The sequence below is a fragment of the Protopterus annectens genome, chromosome 11.part0 (genome assembly GCF_019279795.1).
Source record: "Protopterus annectens isolate FY-2018-M chromosome 11.part0, PAN1.0, whole genome shotgun sequence".
NCBI lineage: Eukaryota > Metazoa > Chordata > Ceratodontiformes > Protopteridae > Protopterus > Protopterus annectens.
The window spans coordinates 496,105,391-496,123,617 of NC_056745.1; the positions used below are offsets into that span (position 1 = coordinate 496,105,391).

At 44.3% G+C, this 18,227-nt stretch overlaps 1 protein-coding gene across 1 annotated transcript in view; it reads right to left on the minus strand.

The window, feature by feature from the left end:
* The window catches only part of ZFC3H1 (zinc finger C3H1-type containing), a 3,672,721-nt gene that overhangs the window by 1,419,012 nt on the left and 2,235,482 nt on the right, over window positions 1–18,227 (minus strand). The gene's annotated exons all lie outside the window — the stretch shown is intronic.

The following is an 18,227-nucleotide window of genomic DNA, read 5'->3' on the forward strand; positions in this document are numbered from 1 at the left end:
TTCTTATGATTTAAATCCTTGATTTTCTTGGTGAAAAAAAGCTGTCGGTGTTACAAGCTGTGTCAAGTGTTTGGACAGATATATGCCAAAAGGGGCATTATACTCAATGATCAGTCTAATAAATGTCAAATACAGTCAAATGATGCATTTGGATCTGGAAGCCATAATCTTACTAATAAGCTGTGCAATGCAAAAGGACTTTAACAATAGTTGATACATGCTGATCGAAGGACAGTATGCTATTTACATAGGTTCCCAGTTCCATAACTACTGGATTGATTTTCAGGGGGTTTACTGTCAATGTGAGAAATGAAGGGGATGTTGTGCTTCCAGAAGACACTATTATACATTTTTGGACCTTTTTTGTCTGTGGTTTTGACACTAGCTATCCATATGGGAAAACCCTCTTGGAGGACCTTGGGTAGCCTTTGGAGAGTTAACAATGGCACCTAGTTTACAGCCATCAGCAAACGTGGTGAGCAATAAGCCTTTTAAAATTCGTTTTGACCTCTGAGAAGTAACTTCCAAAGAGCAGTGGCCCAATGACAGAGCCCTGTAGTACACTGTCGATAACATGTCGTTTGGAAGAGATGGAGCTGCACACAATAATTTTCCGTGTTCCACTTGTGAGCCAATTTGCTGTCCATCAAGCTACATAGTAATTGACATTTAGCTGGGAGAGTTTATTAACAATACCAGTGTGTGGAATGGTGTTGAAAGTATTAAACAAAATCTAGATGTACAGTGTGTACTAATATTCCTTCATCTACTGCTTCAGTAACCTTCTTAAAAGAGTCAACCAGATTAAATAGGCAGGATCTAACCTTGACTAAACCAAAATGGCTTGGGGTCAAGGGTTTGAAAATTGCCTGTGTCTTTGTTTATAAATTCCATAACGGCCTTGCAGATTAGGCTCGTCAGACTTACAAGTCTATAATTACCTGGATCAGTCATCTCCCAGCCCTTGTGCAAGGATGGGAATGTTGCTGTCGTCCCATCAGACACATAGCCTGCTTGCAGGCAGAAACCAATCATAATGTAAGCAGGTCTTTTGCTGTCAAAGCATCATGTGTTCTGCAAAACATACTTTGGATGAAGCACGACACAGACTATGTCAAGCCTACACAAAAAGTTCAATACACTAGTATTTGCACTTTCCTATCCACCTCCAAGTGTTGTACTTTTTTTCTTCCCAGACCTTTAAAAATGCAAAACTAGAAATCTAATCTATGTAAACTTCCTTTGAATGCTGGATGAAGTTTGGGACAGCTGCAATATCACTCAATGAAGCAGAAATGGCAAGAAGTACACACAGCTACCACTTATCTACAAAGAATAGCTGTGTAAAATCTTACCATATCCTTAGTCGTCCTTCTCTTCTATGTTCCAGTATTCATTACATCTGGGTTGTATTCTGCCCAAACGACCAGACATCTGGCTTGTATACAAGAACTTACAGCCACTGCCTGTACGGGGTTACGTCACATGTAGGCACAGACATCAGCCATAAAAGTGATGTCCACATGCACCATCTTCAGAGTAAGAAAGCCCCATGAGGAAATCTTCCGGTCAGCCTAGTTGGATCATCCTAGGAAAGGGCAAGGCTGTAGGGTGGAAGGTGGGAGGGACAGAATACTGCAACAAAGAGAAGGAAATGTACAGTTATGGTAATATTTTACACAACTATTCTATATCCTTCTATTCATTGTTGCAGTATTCTTTACATCTAGGAGAGTTCCAGAGCTGAAAAGGGAACCCAGGGAGGAGGACAGAGAAGAGGAAACTAAGAAGACGCATTTTCTAAGAATCCATGCTTGGGATCTGGAAACAGTGTCCAATTTGTAATGTTTCGTGAAGGTGTGAACAGATGACCAGGTGGCTGCTTCCAAAATGGAATGGGCGGCTAAGGTCCTTGAAGAAAGCCCCTGAGGATGCAACTGACCTAGTTGAATGTGTCTTGACAGATGCTAAGGACATTCCATGGAATTCATAGCAAAACACAATAGCCTTAGAAATCCATGTGTGTATAGTTTGTTTGGACACAGGCAAAAGCCCACAGCCCTGGGATGAAATGATACAAAAAGTTGGTCAGACTTCCTGATAGACTTTGTTTTGTCAAGGTAAAATATGAGTGGTCTACGCACATCTAAGGTGTGTAAAATCCTCTCACTAGATGACTGAGGTGAAGGGAAGAAGGTAGGTAGTTGGATAGATAGATTAAGAGAGAATTTGTTCACCACTTTTGGCATGAAGGAAGGGTTAGTTCTCAAGGATACCCCTTGTCCTTGTGGAAGACCAGAAAAGGAGGTGAAACCATTAATGCTCAAATTTCAGAAACCCTTCTGGCAGAGGTTAAGACTACCAGAAGCACAGTTTTCCATGTGTACAGCTTTAGGGAAGCAGAAAAGTACAGTTTTGTACCTACCATAAATGTAGATGTCCGAGTGTTCACCCTGCTGCAGTCATCACACTTGGGTTATCCTGCCGTCAGGTGGTCCAGCAGTTGGCCTGAATTCCAAAGTCTTGGTCCGGCGTTGGTTGCCGTCGCTTCTTCCCTGACGTCAGTGCACCAGGGGTATACAAGAGGCATCCACCGCTATTTTCTTTAGTTTTTCTTGCCCCAGATGTCAGGTGCCCCCAATAGGTAGGCAATACATATATATATATATATATATATATATATATATATATATATATATATATACACACACACACACACATATATATATATATATATATATACACACACACATATATATATATATATATATATATATATATACACACATATATATATATATATATATATAGCTAGATAAAAATAAAATAATACCTTTAGGCACAAGCAAATACACCACACAGGTTGTATAGGATAGAGTGGTATAGATAAGTTCAGCTAGTTCAGAGGGGATGGAGGGAGGGTAACCTGGTCTGCAGCAGGGTGAACACTCGAACATCTAAACTTATGGTAGGTACAAAACTGTACTATGTTCATCGTGTTACCCTGCTGCAGTCATCATACTTGGGTTGAATCCCAAAGCTAAGGAGGGGAGGTGGAGTTAAACAAGGTTAGAAGAAGCTAGTAGGCCCTGCAAAACTGCAGTGGCAAAACCAGCTCTAGTCTTAGAATATAGAGGTAAGTGATCGTGTTTGGTGAAGGTGTGCACTGAACTCCAAGTTGCAGCTTCCAGAATATCCTTGGTTGGCACTCCCCAGAGAAAGGCTGCTGATGTAGCTGTAGCCCTGGTGGAGTGGGACCTAATGTTAGCAGGTACCGGTTTCCCATGATGCATGTAGCAGAAACGTATGCAATGCCCTAAACATTTAGAGATGGTCTGTTTTGAGATGGCTTTTCCTTGTGATAGGCTACAAAGAGCTAGTCAGATTTTCTGAAAACCTTAGTTTTATCCAAATAGTAATGTAATTGCCTGTGAATGTCCAAAGAGTGTAGGAGTCTCTCTCCTTTGTTCTGGGGATTTGGGAAAAAGGTGGGCAAATGAATGGTTTGGTTTAGGGCCACACTGGATACCACCTTTGGCATAAAGGAAGGGTTAGTTCATAGAGAGACTCTGTCTTGATGAAAAATGAGGAAAGGCTCCACTGCCATTAGTGTCTGTAGCTCTGAGACTCTTCTAGCTGAGGTTATTGCTAGTAGCAGGGCAGTTTTCCAGGAAAGAAATTTTAACTCAGCTGAAAAAGCTGGCTCAAAGGGCGGCAGTGTAAGCTTTTCCACAACAAAGTTGAGATCCCAAGTAGGTGTTGGAACTCTTCTTGGTGGTCTGATGTTCTTAGCCCCTCTGAGGTACTGTCTTAGGAGTGGATGTGAGAATAAAGGAGGATCCGTGTTGTAATGAGCTGAAATTGCTGAGGCGTGGATCTTAATAGATGAAAAGGAAAGTCCTTTGTGCAACATCTCAGTTAAATATTGTAGAATCTGAGGAATATTTGGATCAAGGGGATTTTGGCCTTTAGCCTGGTTCCAGGCACAAAATCTTTTGCATTTGTCTGAATAGGTTTTCCTGGTGCTGGGCCTCCTGGCCTCCAGAATGACATCCATAACAGCTTTGGATAGAGGTGTTGGCTGGTTGTTTAGGTAATTTGCCATGCAGCCAGGTTTAAAGTCTTGAGTTGGCTGTGTAGCATCCGATTGTCTCACTGGGTGAGCAGGTGAGGAATTTGTGGTAAAATCCATGGTGGGCCATGGGCCATGTTCCTTAGAATTGGATACCAATGCTGGCGTGGCCAGTCTGGTGCAATGAGTATCAGCTGTGGTCTCTCTAATCTGACTTTCAGCAGTACCTTTGCTAGGAGAGGCAGTGGAGGAAAGGCATACACTGTTAATGTTTTCCAACTGAATGAAAGGGCGTCCACTTTCCAAGCTTGTGGATGGAATGCCCTTGTGCAAAATTTTTGAAGTTGGTAGTTTTGGGGGCTTGCAAACAGATCTATGTCTGGGCGTCCCCATTTTTGAGCTATCATTGCAAATACTTGTGGATCTAGTTTCCACTCGTGTGGATCCATGATATTTCTGCTAAGGTCATCTGCCAATGTGTTTTTCTTTCCTGGCAGGAATTGTTCTTGTAATTGAACCTGGTAAGACAGTGCAGTGTTCCACAAGGTCATTGCTTGCCTGCATAGAGGGTAGGAATGTGTGCCCCCTTGCTTGTTTATGTACCACATTACTGTGGTATTGTCCGTCTTTATTATTAATTGTCCTGGGTGTAAGAGGTCCTTGAAAGCTGTTAGGGCATTCTGTACTGCTAGCATTTCTTTTTGATTGATATGCAGATGCCTCTGATCTGTAGTTCATTTGCCCTGAATGCACTGCCCTGCCATGTGTGCTCCCAGGCATAGTCCGATGCATCTGTTGTCATAGTTTGCCTGGCTGTAGGTAAGGTGAAAGGCTGACCCTTGTTGAGGTGACATGCCTGTGCCCACCATAGAAACTCCTGTTGAAGGCAGGGAATGAGTGGCATCATAGTTTCCAAGTTGTGGCTGTGCTGAGTCCATACTCTTTTCAGGTACCATTGTAATTTCCTCATATGCAGTTTTGCAAATGGTATTAGTAGTATGCAAGATGCCATGAATCCCAAGGCCTGCAGAATTTTTCTTGCAGGAAGTTGGGTCTTTGCTGCCATTATTTTGAAATATTGAGTCAGCTGTTGTTGCTTGTCTGGCGTAAGATAAGCCATCTGGGCCGTTGTATTCAAGCTGGCACCCAGGAATATTATGTTTTGTGAGGGCACTAGTTTTGATTTCTTTTCGTTTACTGTGTACCCCAGGCAACTTAGAAGGTGTTTGACAAATGCCAGATGCTTTAATAGAATGTCCTTGCTTTCTGCTTGAATAAGGCAGTAGTCCAGGTATGGGTATATTTGAATTCCTCTTTGTCTGCAGTATGCAATTACTGGTGCCAGGCATTTTGTGAAGACCCTGGGTGCAGTAGATAAGCCAAAGGGCAGAGAATTGATAATGCGTTGAACCTGCAATGAAGCGGAGGTATCTTCTGCAATTTTGTCTGATAGGGACATGCAGGTATGCCTCCTTGAGGTCCAATGTTACTAGCCAAGCATTCTTGCCCAGCATGGGAAGAAGCTGCTGTAGTGTTAGCATCTTGAATTTTGGTACTTGCAGATAGGTGTTCAGAATTGAAAGATCCAGAATGGGTCTCCATGCTTTGTCCTTTCTTGGGACTAGAAAGAGTCTTGAGTAAAATCCTTGTCCTTGCTCCTGTGTAGATACCTGTTGAATGGCTCTCATGTCCATGAGAGCTGTAATTTGTTTTTGTGCCTCTGCCCATTGATTTGGTGGCAGGTTTGGCATTCCTTTTATCCTTGGTAAGGTATGAAAATGGAATCTGTATCCTTGAGAGACAATGTTTAGGACCCATTCGTCTTTTGTGATGATGTGCCAGTTGTCTGCAAAAAATGCTAATTTTCCTCCCAAGGGAGCTGCCAGGAGAGATTTGCTTGGTAGTTTGAGGATTAAGTCATTGTGTTTGTCTTCTGCTAGCTTGGGGCCTGTCTTCTCCTCCTTTCTGGGTAGCAGTACCCCATTGGCGAGGTTTGTAAGGGCCTTGTGACTGACCTCTGTCCCTTGGGCATCTGTATTTGCCTCTCTGTGATCTGTCAGAAGCTGGAAAGGACCAGTTTTTTGTTGGCCAATTTCTGCTGAAACGAGGGGGTTGTACCTGCAAAAAATCTTTGACCGTCTGCATAGACTTTGCCTTATCCTCCATTTTCTTTAAAACCTCTTCTGCTTTGACACCAAATAATACATCCTGCTGTAAAGGTGCATCCAATAATTTTGCTTTAACATGATCAGGAAGGGCTTGTTCTTTTAACCAAGCACGTCTACGTATGACAGAACCAGTAACAGCTGCTCTACAGGAAACTTCCAATGAATCAAATCTGCATTGTAAAGTATGTTTGCCTACCTGTTCAGCTGCATGCAACAGATCCTGCATTTCTTTGAATTCAGACTGTTCAGAATGTGTGCGCAGTTTTTGTTTTAATTGAGACATTAGAAATTGCTGATATTTCAGCATGTGAAACTGACAAATGAATGCTCGCATACCCAGAGTTGCTGAGGTGTATATTTTCTTTCCCCATCTATCTAGGGCTCTGGAATCCCTTTCAGAGGGCACAGGATTTTTAGCCATAGAAGCTTTAGCTCCCTTAGGACCCTGGGAAATTGTTTCTGGGTCAGCCACAGGGCTTTTATAAAGGAATTTGTGCGAGTCAGACACTCTGTAATATCTGTCTGGTTTGGCTGGAGCAGGAGGTAGAGAGTCTGGATTTAGACTAGACTCCAAGTAAACATCATCCACAATTTCTAAAACTGGAGGGATAGCAAGAGGTCGATGCTGGGGTAGTAAAAGGAACTCTCGGAGCCTTTTCTTAGAATCAGAGTAGTAATGGCCTTCCCAGTGGAAATGTTCCCTCGTGGTATGTAAAGTTTCCCCAAAGGAGTAGTCTTCAGGGGGAGATGTTGAGGGAATAGAATCTTCAGCATCAGAGTCTTCATAAGGTGGAAAAGTGTAATCCTGTTCCTCAGAAGAATCTGAGGAAATTGAAACCTGGTCAGAGGAAGCATAATCCTCCTCTTGTCTTGGTCTTTTATCAGGAGGAGGATGGGAACCCCTGATTAGGGTAATCAAATCTTCAGCCATCTTAAGCATCTGTTTCTTAGGCATGGGGCCTTGAACTGTAGGCTGACGTACAGTCTTCTTTGGTTTTTAAGGAGTTTTAACCTTAGCATAAGATTTAATGGTGAGTGTAGTCGGTCTGACGACACCTTCTGCAACCGAGGGTGTTTCAACTGCACCGGGGTCTACTTCTGCTCCGGTGTCAGAAGGGCCTAATGAAGATGGCTGCGTTGGCCTAGTAGACTCCGCTTGAGAATCCGCATCTGTCTGAGGTTCCAGTTCTGCAGTCGTCAGGGGCTGTGTAGGTGCCTCACTGAAAACCGGAGAACCGGCGACAGGCCCAGCAGAGGCCTCAGAGTCTGGCTTGTTCCTAGGCTGCCTGTCCTTATCCTTGCGTTTTTTTATGCATGCCAGTTGTCGGATGCTCCGAAGGCATGATATAATTAAATTTCCTACCAAAACAGTGTCATGTGAAATCAAAACAGCGTTTGATGGTTCGTTTATTAAACCTAGCACAAAACCGACAACCTATGACGTCGTGGTCTGGGCCTAGGCAAGGATACAATAGGAATGGAAGTCTTTATGTGGTATTTGCTTCCCACAAGAAATGCAATTGTTAACTTTTTCTGACATTGGACTGAGGCAAGAAAAGGTTCCCAATGGGGTACTTCGCTTTATTGAAGACTTCGGCCTGAAACTCGAATCGAAAATCTCAGGTGTCGGCTGACCGGCACTTGCGAACTGCTTCTGCTTCAGGCACTGCGCGGCAAGAAAGACTGAAGAAAATGGCGTTGGATGCCTCTTATATACCCCTGGTGCACTGACGTCAGGGAAGAAGCTACAGCAACTGACACTTGACCAAGACTTTGGAATTCAGGCAGACTGCGGGACCGCCTGATGGCAGGATAACCTAAGTGTGATGACTGCAGCAGGGTAACACGATGAACATCCGCTGGTTCAAAAGGGGCCTGGGTACATTTTTCCAGTACATAACTGAAAACCCAGGGAGGAGGAACTGGCTTCCGGGGGGGGGGGTGGGTCTTAAGTGTAGGACACCCTTTAGAAAAAGCTTAACTTCTAGCCTGGAGAAAGGGTCAAAGGCAAGCAGACAGACAAGGCAGAACACTGGACCTTAACTGAGGAGTAAGAAAGGCCACTTGCTGAGTAACTTATACAGGCAGGAAAGCACTAGTGGAATGTCCGCACCAAAGGGATCCACTTTCCTTTTTTGGAACCAAATGGAAACTCTTCTCCACTTGGGAATATAAGATTTTCTAGTAGTGGGTTTCCTGGCCTCCCGCAAAACCCTTAGCACATCTTTAGAGAATAGGTGCCTGAAAGGGATCAGACATTGATCATCCACAGGGTCACCTGTAGCATTAGCAAATGTGGGTGGATCAGTGATCACTTGTCCTGAGTGAGAAGGTCCAGCCAGTGAGGTAACTTGTAGTGATGACCCTTGGCTAACTGCAGAAAGAGAGGAAACCAGTGCTGTCTTGGCAATACGGGAGTCGCTAACAAGATTTTTGGTTTGTCCTTTAGAATTTTCAACAGGATTTTCTGAATTAAGGGGAAGGGGGGAAAATGCATGGAGGAACCTCCCCTTCCATGAGAATGAGAGTGCGTCTACCTTCCACACTTGAGGATGAGGGACCCTGGCACAGAAGCAAGGAAGTTGTCTGTTCATAGGGGAGGCAAATAAGTCCAGTTCTGGGGTACCCCACCAGTAAACTAGGTCCAGGAACACACTGCTGTGGAGCATCCACTCGTGAGTTTGTGTCACAGACCTGCTTAATGCATCTGCCACCAAGTTCTGAGATGAAGGAAGGTACACAGCATGCAGAGTTACTTTGTATAAGGCAGCCAGTTCCCAAGCCTTGATGGCTAAATGACATCGGAGATAAGACTTTGTGCCCCCTTGCTTATTTATGTACCAAAGAACTGTGTCTGTGAGGATCTGTAGTGGTCCTGACAGGAATAGTGTGTTAAAGGCTTGTAATGCTAAAAGTAAAGCTCTCATTTCCCTGATGTTAATATGTTCCTTCCATTGAGAATGGGATCAAAGGCCCTGAACTTTCCTGGAAGCAAAGGTTGCTCCCCATCCCAAGTCTGAGGCATCTGTGAAGAGTTGCTGAGCTGGTTGAAGAACCTGTAGAGGAAGGCCACTGTTCTGATTGAGTTGCTGCAACCAACCAACCTAACTCTGCTTTCAAAGCTGGGCAGAAGGGGAATAATGACATCTAAAGGATGAGCATGTTGGGACCAAACTGAGCATGTTGGGACCAAATTGTCTTGAGAAACCACTGGAACTTTCTCATGTGTAGCTTTGCAAAAAGCAGCATGGGAATAGTGGAGGCCATAAACCCCAGCAGTCTCAGAAACTCCCTGGCTGTGATGGAAAGAAGAGGCAGAACAGCCTCCATGAACGCCCTGAGATAGGTTATTTCTCCACAAAAAAAAAAAAAAAAAAAAAAGACATCAAGCCTGTGCAAAACCTGCACCCCAGGAATATAAGATCCTGACCTGGAGTGAGACAGGACTTTGAGATTTATTGTGAAATCCAGTGCCTGCAGAAAGAAAATGGCTAAGTTCAAATGTTGATTTAAGGTGTCCGGGCTGCTGGACAGAAATAGCAGATCATCTAAATATGGGTAAACATTAACTTCTTTCAGCCTTAGGTATGCAATGACCATGCCTAGGCACTTTGTGAATACCCTTGGAGCAGAAGAAAGACCAAAGAGCAAGGTAGTAAATTGAAAATACAAAGAACCCACCAAGAAATGCAAACATTTTCTGTAGAGGGTGTGTATGGGGATATGCAGGTACACATCCTTGAGATCCAGAGAAGCTAAGAAAGCCTGAGGCAGGATCAGGAGGAGAAAAGTAGGCAGGGATAGCATTCTGAAGGAAGGCACCAACCAGGAAGGTGTTTAATAGGGAAAGATCTCAGATAGGCCTCCAAGGGCCATCTTTCCTTGGAACTACAAAAACCCATGAATAAAACCTCCATCCCTACTGGTCTTGAGGGACAGACTGAATTGTGCCTTGGTTGGAAAGCTGATCCAGAATCAAGGGAAACAGATGCAGTTGACTGAAGGGAGGCTGAGGAATTCCCTGGAAGGGTAGGAGGGTCTTCCAAATCATAGTTTCCATTTTGAATGACTGAAATCACCCAGAAGTTCTGGATGATCTCCATCCAAGCTAGTAGGGAGAGGGGGAGGCAACGGGGCAGAGGGGTATGACTTGGAAGAAGGTGCAAGGTGTTACAAAGGACTTGATCTTGGCTGAAAGGGCTGCTGAGGAGGGGCCACAACAGCAGCTGTAAGAGTTACAGTCTTAACCTGTGGGTGCCTCCTGGAAGGCTTGCGAGATCCAGTTCCAGAAGGAACAGGAGTGGAGGAATGAGCAGGTTTCCTAACAAAGGAAGTCTTGGCTGGGAAACTTCTATGAAGTTTTGGAACTGGTGAAACCAGAAGGTGTTTCATATCCTGGAGTTCCTTATCTTTTTCTTGTAGTGACTTAAAACAACTCTGCAACTGCTTTCCCAAACAGTTAGGAACTTTCAAGCGGGGCATCAAACAATTTTGTCTTGATGTTATCAGGAAGTGCCTGAAGACACAGCCAGGAATGTCTTCTTAGAACAGAAGCAGAAGCTGCTGCTCTGGCAGAGGTCTCCATTGCATCATAACTATGCACAATAAAATGTCTAGCTACTTGAGAGGAGGATGACAGGCGAGCAAGGGCCTGAGATTTAGCCTGTGAATCTGGCAGTGAGGAAAGAGTCTGGGTGGCCTGAGTCAGCAAGGCTACAGCATACCTGGACATGTGTGTCTGATAAATAACTGCCCTGATAGCCACGGTAGAAGACGTATATACCTTCTTGCTCAACCTTTCCAAAATTGTACTTTCCTTTTCAGAAGGGAGTAACTTGGTAGAAAATGATAACTGTGAGGACTTATCTGAGATAATGGAAACCACAGCAGAATCAGCTGAGGGGCATTTAAAAAGAAATTTGCAATCTTCAGGGACCTTACAGAAATGGTCATGTCTCTTTGGGGCAAGGGACTGGGAGCCAGGGGTCTTAGATGAAGCCGTGAACACATCTAAAAAGGCTGTCAGGACTGGTGGGACAGCTGAAGGTGCAGAAGCCTGCACCTGTAGAAGCTCTAAATCATCTCTTCTGTTCTTCAGAGAGTTGAGAAAAATCCCATTTGAAAAACTCCCTCATTTTATTAAGAGTTTCCCCAAAGGAAAAATTAGGGAGTTTTATTAATAGTTTCCCCAAAGGAAAGCTCTTCCATGGGAAAATCCCCCCCCCCCCCATTAGACGACTCTGGGAAGCATATTCCATAGGAGAGGAAATTAGAGTTAAGTAAGCTAAAAAGTCTTTATCAGATGAAGACTCCTCAGAATCTGTGTCATGAATTTGAAATTCTGCAGCCTGTCCTGAATTAAGGCATTGGACCCCGGACATCTGCACTGGAGAGGAAGCAAAGGCCTGGCCCACTATGGGAGATGGCAAAGCCACAAGTTCAAAGCTATCAGGGCCTTAAGGCCCTGCGAAAAAACTTCCCAACCTAACTTAAGGAGTAGAAGGAGCAGGGAAGTACAGTTGTGTTACACTTACCATAAATGTAGATGTTAGAGTGTTTTCACTGTTGCAGTCATTACATTTGGATTATCCTGCTGGCAGGTTGCCCTCAGTCGGACTGAATTCCAAAGTCTTGGGTCCTGTGTCGGCTGCTGTCGCCTCTTCCCTGACGTCAGGTCGTCAGGGGTATAAAAGATGCAGCTGACGCCATTTTATTCAGTTTTTCTTGCCACAGATGTCAGGTGCCCCCAAAAGGGTAGGCTTAATTTATGTAACTAAAATATACATGCACCAGAAATAAGCTTTACCTTTATCTATAAGCAAATACACCACCTAGGTTGTATAGATTAGGGAAGTAAAGACAAGTTCCAGCAAAAGTAAGGGGGATGGCGTGCGGGTAACCTGGACTGCAACAGTGAATACACTCTAACATCTACATTTATGGTAAGTGTACACAACTGTACTATGTTCTTCATGTTCCACTGCTGCAGTCATTACATTTGGGTTGAGTCCCAAAGCTATGGTTGGGGGGCTGGAGCTAAATAGCATTAGGAGCGGCTAAGAGGCCCTGCAGAACTGCAGTGGCAAAGCCTGCCCTGGATTTAGAGTAAAGAGGCAGAATGTAATGTTTTGCAAAGGTATGCACTGAACTCCAAGTGGCAGCCTCTAAAATGTCTTTGGTTGGTACTCCCGAGAAAGGCTACAGAAGTGGCTGCAGCTCTGGTTGAATGTGGCCTAATGCCCTTAGGCACTGGTTTGCCATGCTGTGAGTAGCAGAAATGAATGCAGTGACCTATCCACTTTGAAATAGTCTGCTTGCAGATAGCCTTTCCTTGTGATGCTGTGGCATATGCCACTAGTAATTGTTCTTTCTGAAAACTTTAGTTTTGTCCAATTAGAATTTAAGTTGTCTGTGTACATCCAAAGAATGCAGAATTTTCTCCCCCTTGTTCTGTGGATTTGGATAAAAGTTTGGCAAATGAATAGATTGGTTAAGGGCTACACTGGATATCACCTTAGGCATAAATGTAGGGCTTGTTCTCAGAGTGACCCTGTATGGATAAAAAATGATAAAGGGTTCCACGGCCATGAGAGCCTGTAGCTCTGAAACGCGTCTTGCAGAAGCTATTGCTAGGAGCAGAGCTGTTTTCCTAGATAAGAACTTTATATCTGCAGTAGCAGCTGGCTCAAAAGGAGGTAAGGTGAGTTTTCCAAGACATAATTGAGGTCCCATGCAGGTATTGGCATTCTCCTTGGAGGCCTTAAGTTTTTGGCTCCTCTGAGGTACTGCCTTAATAAAGGAAGAGAAAAGAGTGGTGGGGCTCTGTATTATAATGAGCCAAAATGGCAGAGGCATGGATTTTAATTGATGAAAAAGATAGGCCTTTGTCCAGCATCTCAGTTAAGTACTGCAAAATCTGAGGAATATTTGGGACAGCTGTATCAGTTCCTTGGAGCTTGGTTCCAAGCACAAAATCTCTTCCATTTCCCAGCATAGGATTTTCTAGTACTAGGCCTTCTGGCTTCTAAAATGACATCCATCACAGCTTTACTGAGAGGTGTGGTTTGTATGGCTACATTATCCGCCATGCTGCCAGGTTTAGGGTCCTGAGTTGGCTGTGCAGAATCTGATTGTTTTTGCTGGGACAGTAGATGAGGTATTTGAGGTAAGGTCCAGGCTGGGCATTGGGACAAGTTCCTTAAGCTCAGATACCAGTACTGGCGTGGCCAGTCTGGGGCAATCAGAATCCTTTTTGGTTTCTCCTGCCTGACCTTTAGCAGTACCTTGGGGAGGAGAGGTAGTGGAGGGAAAGGCATACACTGATAGGCTTGTCCAGTTGAAAGATAAGGCATCCACTTTCCAAGTCCTTGTGCAGAATCTTTTTAGTAGATTGTTTTGAACGGAGGCAAAGAGATCTATGTCCGGGCGTCCCCATTTCCTTGTTATCATGCTGAAGACTTGTGGATCCAGGTGCCACTCATGGGGATCCATGAGGTTTCTGCTTAGTTCGTCTGCCAGAGTTTTTCCTTTCCTGGCAGGAAATGTGCTGCAGATGAACTTGATAAGTCAATGCTGTGTCCCATAAAGTCATGGCTAGTCTGCACAGGGGATAAGAACGAGTGCCCCCCTGCTTGTTTATGTACCACATGACCGAGGTGTTGTCTGTCTTTATCAGTAGTTGTCCCAGATGAAGTAGGTCCTTGAAAGCTGTCAGGGCATTTTGAACAGCTAGCATCTCTTTTTGATTGATATGCAGATGCTTTTGATTTGTGGACCAGGTGCCCTGAATGCCTTTTCCTGCCATGTGTGCCCCCCAGGCATAATCTGATGCATCCGTCGTTAGGCTCTGCCTGGCTGGGTGTAGTGAGAATAGCTGTCCCTTGTTTTGGTGACTAGCCTTTGCCCACCATCGAAACTCCTGTTGCAGGCAGAGAATTAGAGTAATCATTGTTACCAGACTGTGGCAATGTTGCGTCCAAACACTTTTTAGGTACCATTGGATTTTCCACATATGCAGTCTTGCATATGGAATTAGTAAGATGCAGGATGCCATGAAGCCCAAAGCCTGCAGAATTTTTCTTGCAGATAATTGGGCCTTTGTTGCCATTTCCTTGAAATAGGTAATCAGGTGCCTTTATTTGTCTGGAGTGAGATAAGCCATCTGGGCAGTTGTATTTAAGCTTGCACCCAGGAATATTATCTCTTGAGAGGGTACTAGTTTTGATTTCTTTTTGCTGACTGTGTACCCTAGGGCATGCTAAAAGTCTTATCACAAACGTCAGATGCTGTAGTAAAATGTCATTGTTCTCTGCTTGTATGAGGCAGTTATCCAAGTAAGGATATATTTGTATTCCTCTGTCTGCAGTAAGCAATTACTGGTGCCAGGCACTTTGTGAAGACCCTGGGCACAGTAGATAAGCCAAAGGGCAGTGCAGAGAATTGGTAATGCTTTGAGCCAGCCTTGAATCTGATGAATCTTCTGCATGTTTGTCTGATTGGGACATGCAGGTATGCCTCTTTTAGGTCTAAAGTCACAAGCCAAGCCTTGCTGCCCAGCATGGGCAGAAGCTGCTGTAAGGTCAACATCTTGAATTTTGGTATATCCAAGAAAGTGTTTAGAATAGATAGGTCCAGTATCGGTCTCCACGCTTGGTTCTTTCTCAGTACCAAGAACAGTCTTGAGTAAAATCCTTGTCCCTGCTCTTGATGAGGCACTTGTTGAATACCCCTCATGTCCATGAGAGCTGCGACTTGTTTTTGAGCCTCTGCCCACTGATTTTTTGGCAGATCTGGCCAACCGTTTGTCCTTGGTAGGGTATGGAAATGAAACTTGTAGCCTTGAGACACTATGTCTTGAACCCATTTGTCCTGGGTTATAATGTGCCAATTTTGAGAAAAAAGTGCTAGTTTTCCCCTTAAGGGTGCTGCCAGATGATAAGTGCTTGGTGCAGGCGGGGGAAGTCATTGGGACCATTTCCTGTATGATTGTGATTTGTACTCTCCACCTTTGTAGGTCGAGGCACTCCACTGCTTAGACCTGTAGGATCCTTGCGGCTGTGATCTGCCTCTGGGGCGTCTGGATCTGCCCCTTTGAGGTCTGTCTGAGACTGGAAAGGACCAATTCTTTGTAGGCCAGTGTCTGCTAAATCTAGGTGGCTGTACCTGTAAGAAATCCTTGACCGTTTTCATAGATTTAGCTTCGTCTTCCATTTTCTTTAACACCTCTTCTGCCTTAACACCAAACAAGATATCATGTTGTAAAGGTGCATCTAATAATTTTGCTTTAACATGGTCAGGCAAATTTTATTCTTTTAACCAAGCATGCCTCCTAATGACAGAACCCGTAACAGCGGCCCTGCAGGAGGCCTCCAGAGAATCAAAACCACATTGCAAAGTATGCTTTCTAACTTGTTTAGCTGCATGCAATAAATCTTGTATTTCTTTGTTTTCTGCACATTCAGCATTTGCCATAATTTTCTGTTTAAGCAGTGTCATGATATATTGCTATTTGAGCATATGAAACTGGCAATTTAAGGCCCTTATAGCCAAACTAGCAGATGTGTAAATCTTTTTTCCCCATCTATCCAGAGCCCTAGAATCCCTATCAGAGGGGGTAGGGTTTTTTGCAGTAAAAGCCTTGACCCCTTTTGGACCCTGAGAAATAATTTCTGGGTCTGCAGAAGGGTTTTTGAAAAGGAATTTATGAGAGTCAGGGAGACTCTGTAGTATCTGTCTGGCTTAACAGGAGCTGGAGGTAAAGAGTCAGGGGTCAGGCTGGACTCCGAGAACACATCATCAACAATGTCCAACACAGGTGGAATAGCTAGAGGCCTGTGTTGAGGAAGTAAAAGGAAGCCTCTGACCTTTTCTTAGATTCTGAAAAATCTTTGCTCTCCCAGTGGAAGTGCTCCCTCATGGTATGCAATGTTTCCCCAAAAGAGTAGTCCTCAGGAGGAGAAGCTGAATGAACTGATTCTTCAGCATCAGAATCCTCATAGGCGAGAAGAGAACATTCCTGATCAGAAGAGGAATCAGAAGAAATGGAAACCTGATCTGAAGATTCATAGTCTGTCTCTTGCCAAGGCCCTCTTATCAGGAGGGGGATGGGAACCCCTGATCAAGGTAATTAAGTCTTTGGCCATTTTGAGCATCTGTTTTTTGGGCATGAAGGCCTGTCCTTTTGGCTGGTGAACATGCTTCTTTGTCTTTAAAGGTGTTTTAGTCTTTGAAGTTGGTTTAATATATAATTGTTTAGGTCTGAAGACACCCTCAGAAGCCGATGCCTGCTCAGCGGCTCCCTAACCATCTGAGGGAATAATCTTCGAGGCTCCAATACCTTGAGTTTCCTGCGGCATGGCCGACTCCATGTGGGAGTCGGTAGTAGCCTGCGACTCTAAAGTAGCGGGCATCAGGGGCTGTGAAAGCGCCTCCCTGAGAACCGGCGACTTGCTTAGGAGAAGCTTCGTCGGTTTTGGAACTCTGTTGCCTGTCTTTTTATTTTTCTTTGCATTTTTTTGTGAACTCCGGTAGTCGGATGGCTATCCGACATTGTATAATTAAATCTTCGCCCAAAATAGCTTAATGTAAAATCATACCGACGCTTAATAGTGCGTTGGTTAAATCTAGCACAAAGCAGACAACTAGCAACGTCATGGTCAGGGCCTAGGCAAGGAATACAGTAAGAATGAAAGTCCTCAGGAGGTATTTGCTTCCCACAAGAAATACAATTATTAACTTCTTCTGACATCGGTCTGGAGCAAGAAAAAAGTTTCCCCAATGGGGTACTTATCTTTTAATGAAGACTTCGGATCTGAAACTCGAACACGAAAATCTCAGGAGTAGGCCGACTGGTACTTGCGAACTACTTCTGCTTCGGGCACCGCGCAGCAAGAAAGACTAAATAAAATGGCGTCGGCTGCATCTTTTATACCCCTGACGACCTGACGTCAGGGAAGAGGTGACAGCAACTGACGCATGACCAAAGACTTTGGAATTCAGACTGACTGAGGGCAACCTGCCAGCAGGATAACCCAAATGTAATGACTGCAACAGTGAAACACGAAAAACATCACTGCCTAGTCTTTCACTTCTTCACAGGCTTTTCCTGTTCAGGAGAAAAAAAGGACATAGGCCTACCCCTCTGTTAATTCTTTGGACAAGGAAGCTGAAGCAGTTTGAGTTTTCTATAACAACTAGCCGCAGTTCCCCCAAGTCATCCGAACTGTACGTCTGCACAGCCTTGGCCGTGCTAGGACCCGTAATCCTGACAGCTTCCATCCCAGTACCTGATGAGGTAGAGGAACCTACCTTTAATCATACCACTGGGTTTTCATCAACCTCAAGGGGTACAGCGGAGGAAGCAGGTGCAGCTAAAGAAGATTCGGGTCTAGCCTTGGTGACCTTCCTCTTTACAGACGTTTCCTCTTTACAGATGTTTCAGAAGTACTCACAGAACCCTCCGTAGCGTCCCTAGCCAGACGTTTAAGTCTTTGGTTTTCTAAGTATAAATTCAAAGCTGACAGACAACTGCTCAAAGTTTTGGGAATGAAGGCCCGACAAATAGAACAGGACCGGTGGTCATGAGTCGGTCCTAAGCAAAACAAGCACAGCTTGTGACTATCGTTGGAATTTGCCTTCCACACCTACACTTGCTCTTCCTGCATGACATTAACAAAACAAAAGGCAGTAGCAATCCCTTATGGGGTACTTATCTGAAGCTGTAAGATGAACCAACGTGATCTAACAGCAGACCAAACATATAAATCAACCTTTCCGAATAGTGGCAAAAAAATTCTGAAGATGACACGTGCGAATGTCCCTTTTATGGCTGAAGTCTATGCCTATGTGCAACATCACACATACAGACAGTGGCTCTAAGCTCTTGCATTCTGGCCGGACCTTGGGTCATTTGGGAGGAATATAACCTAGATGCAAAGAATACTGCAACACTGAAGAGAAGGCCATCCTACATGACCTTATGAAGTCTG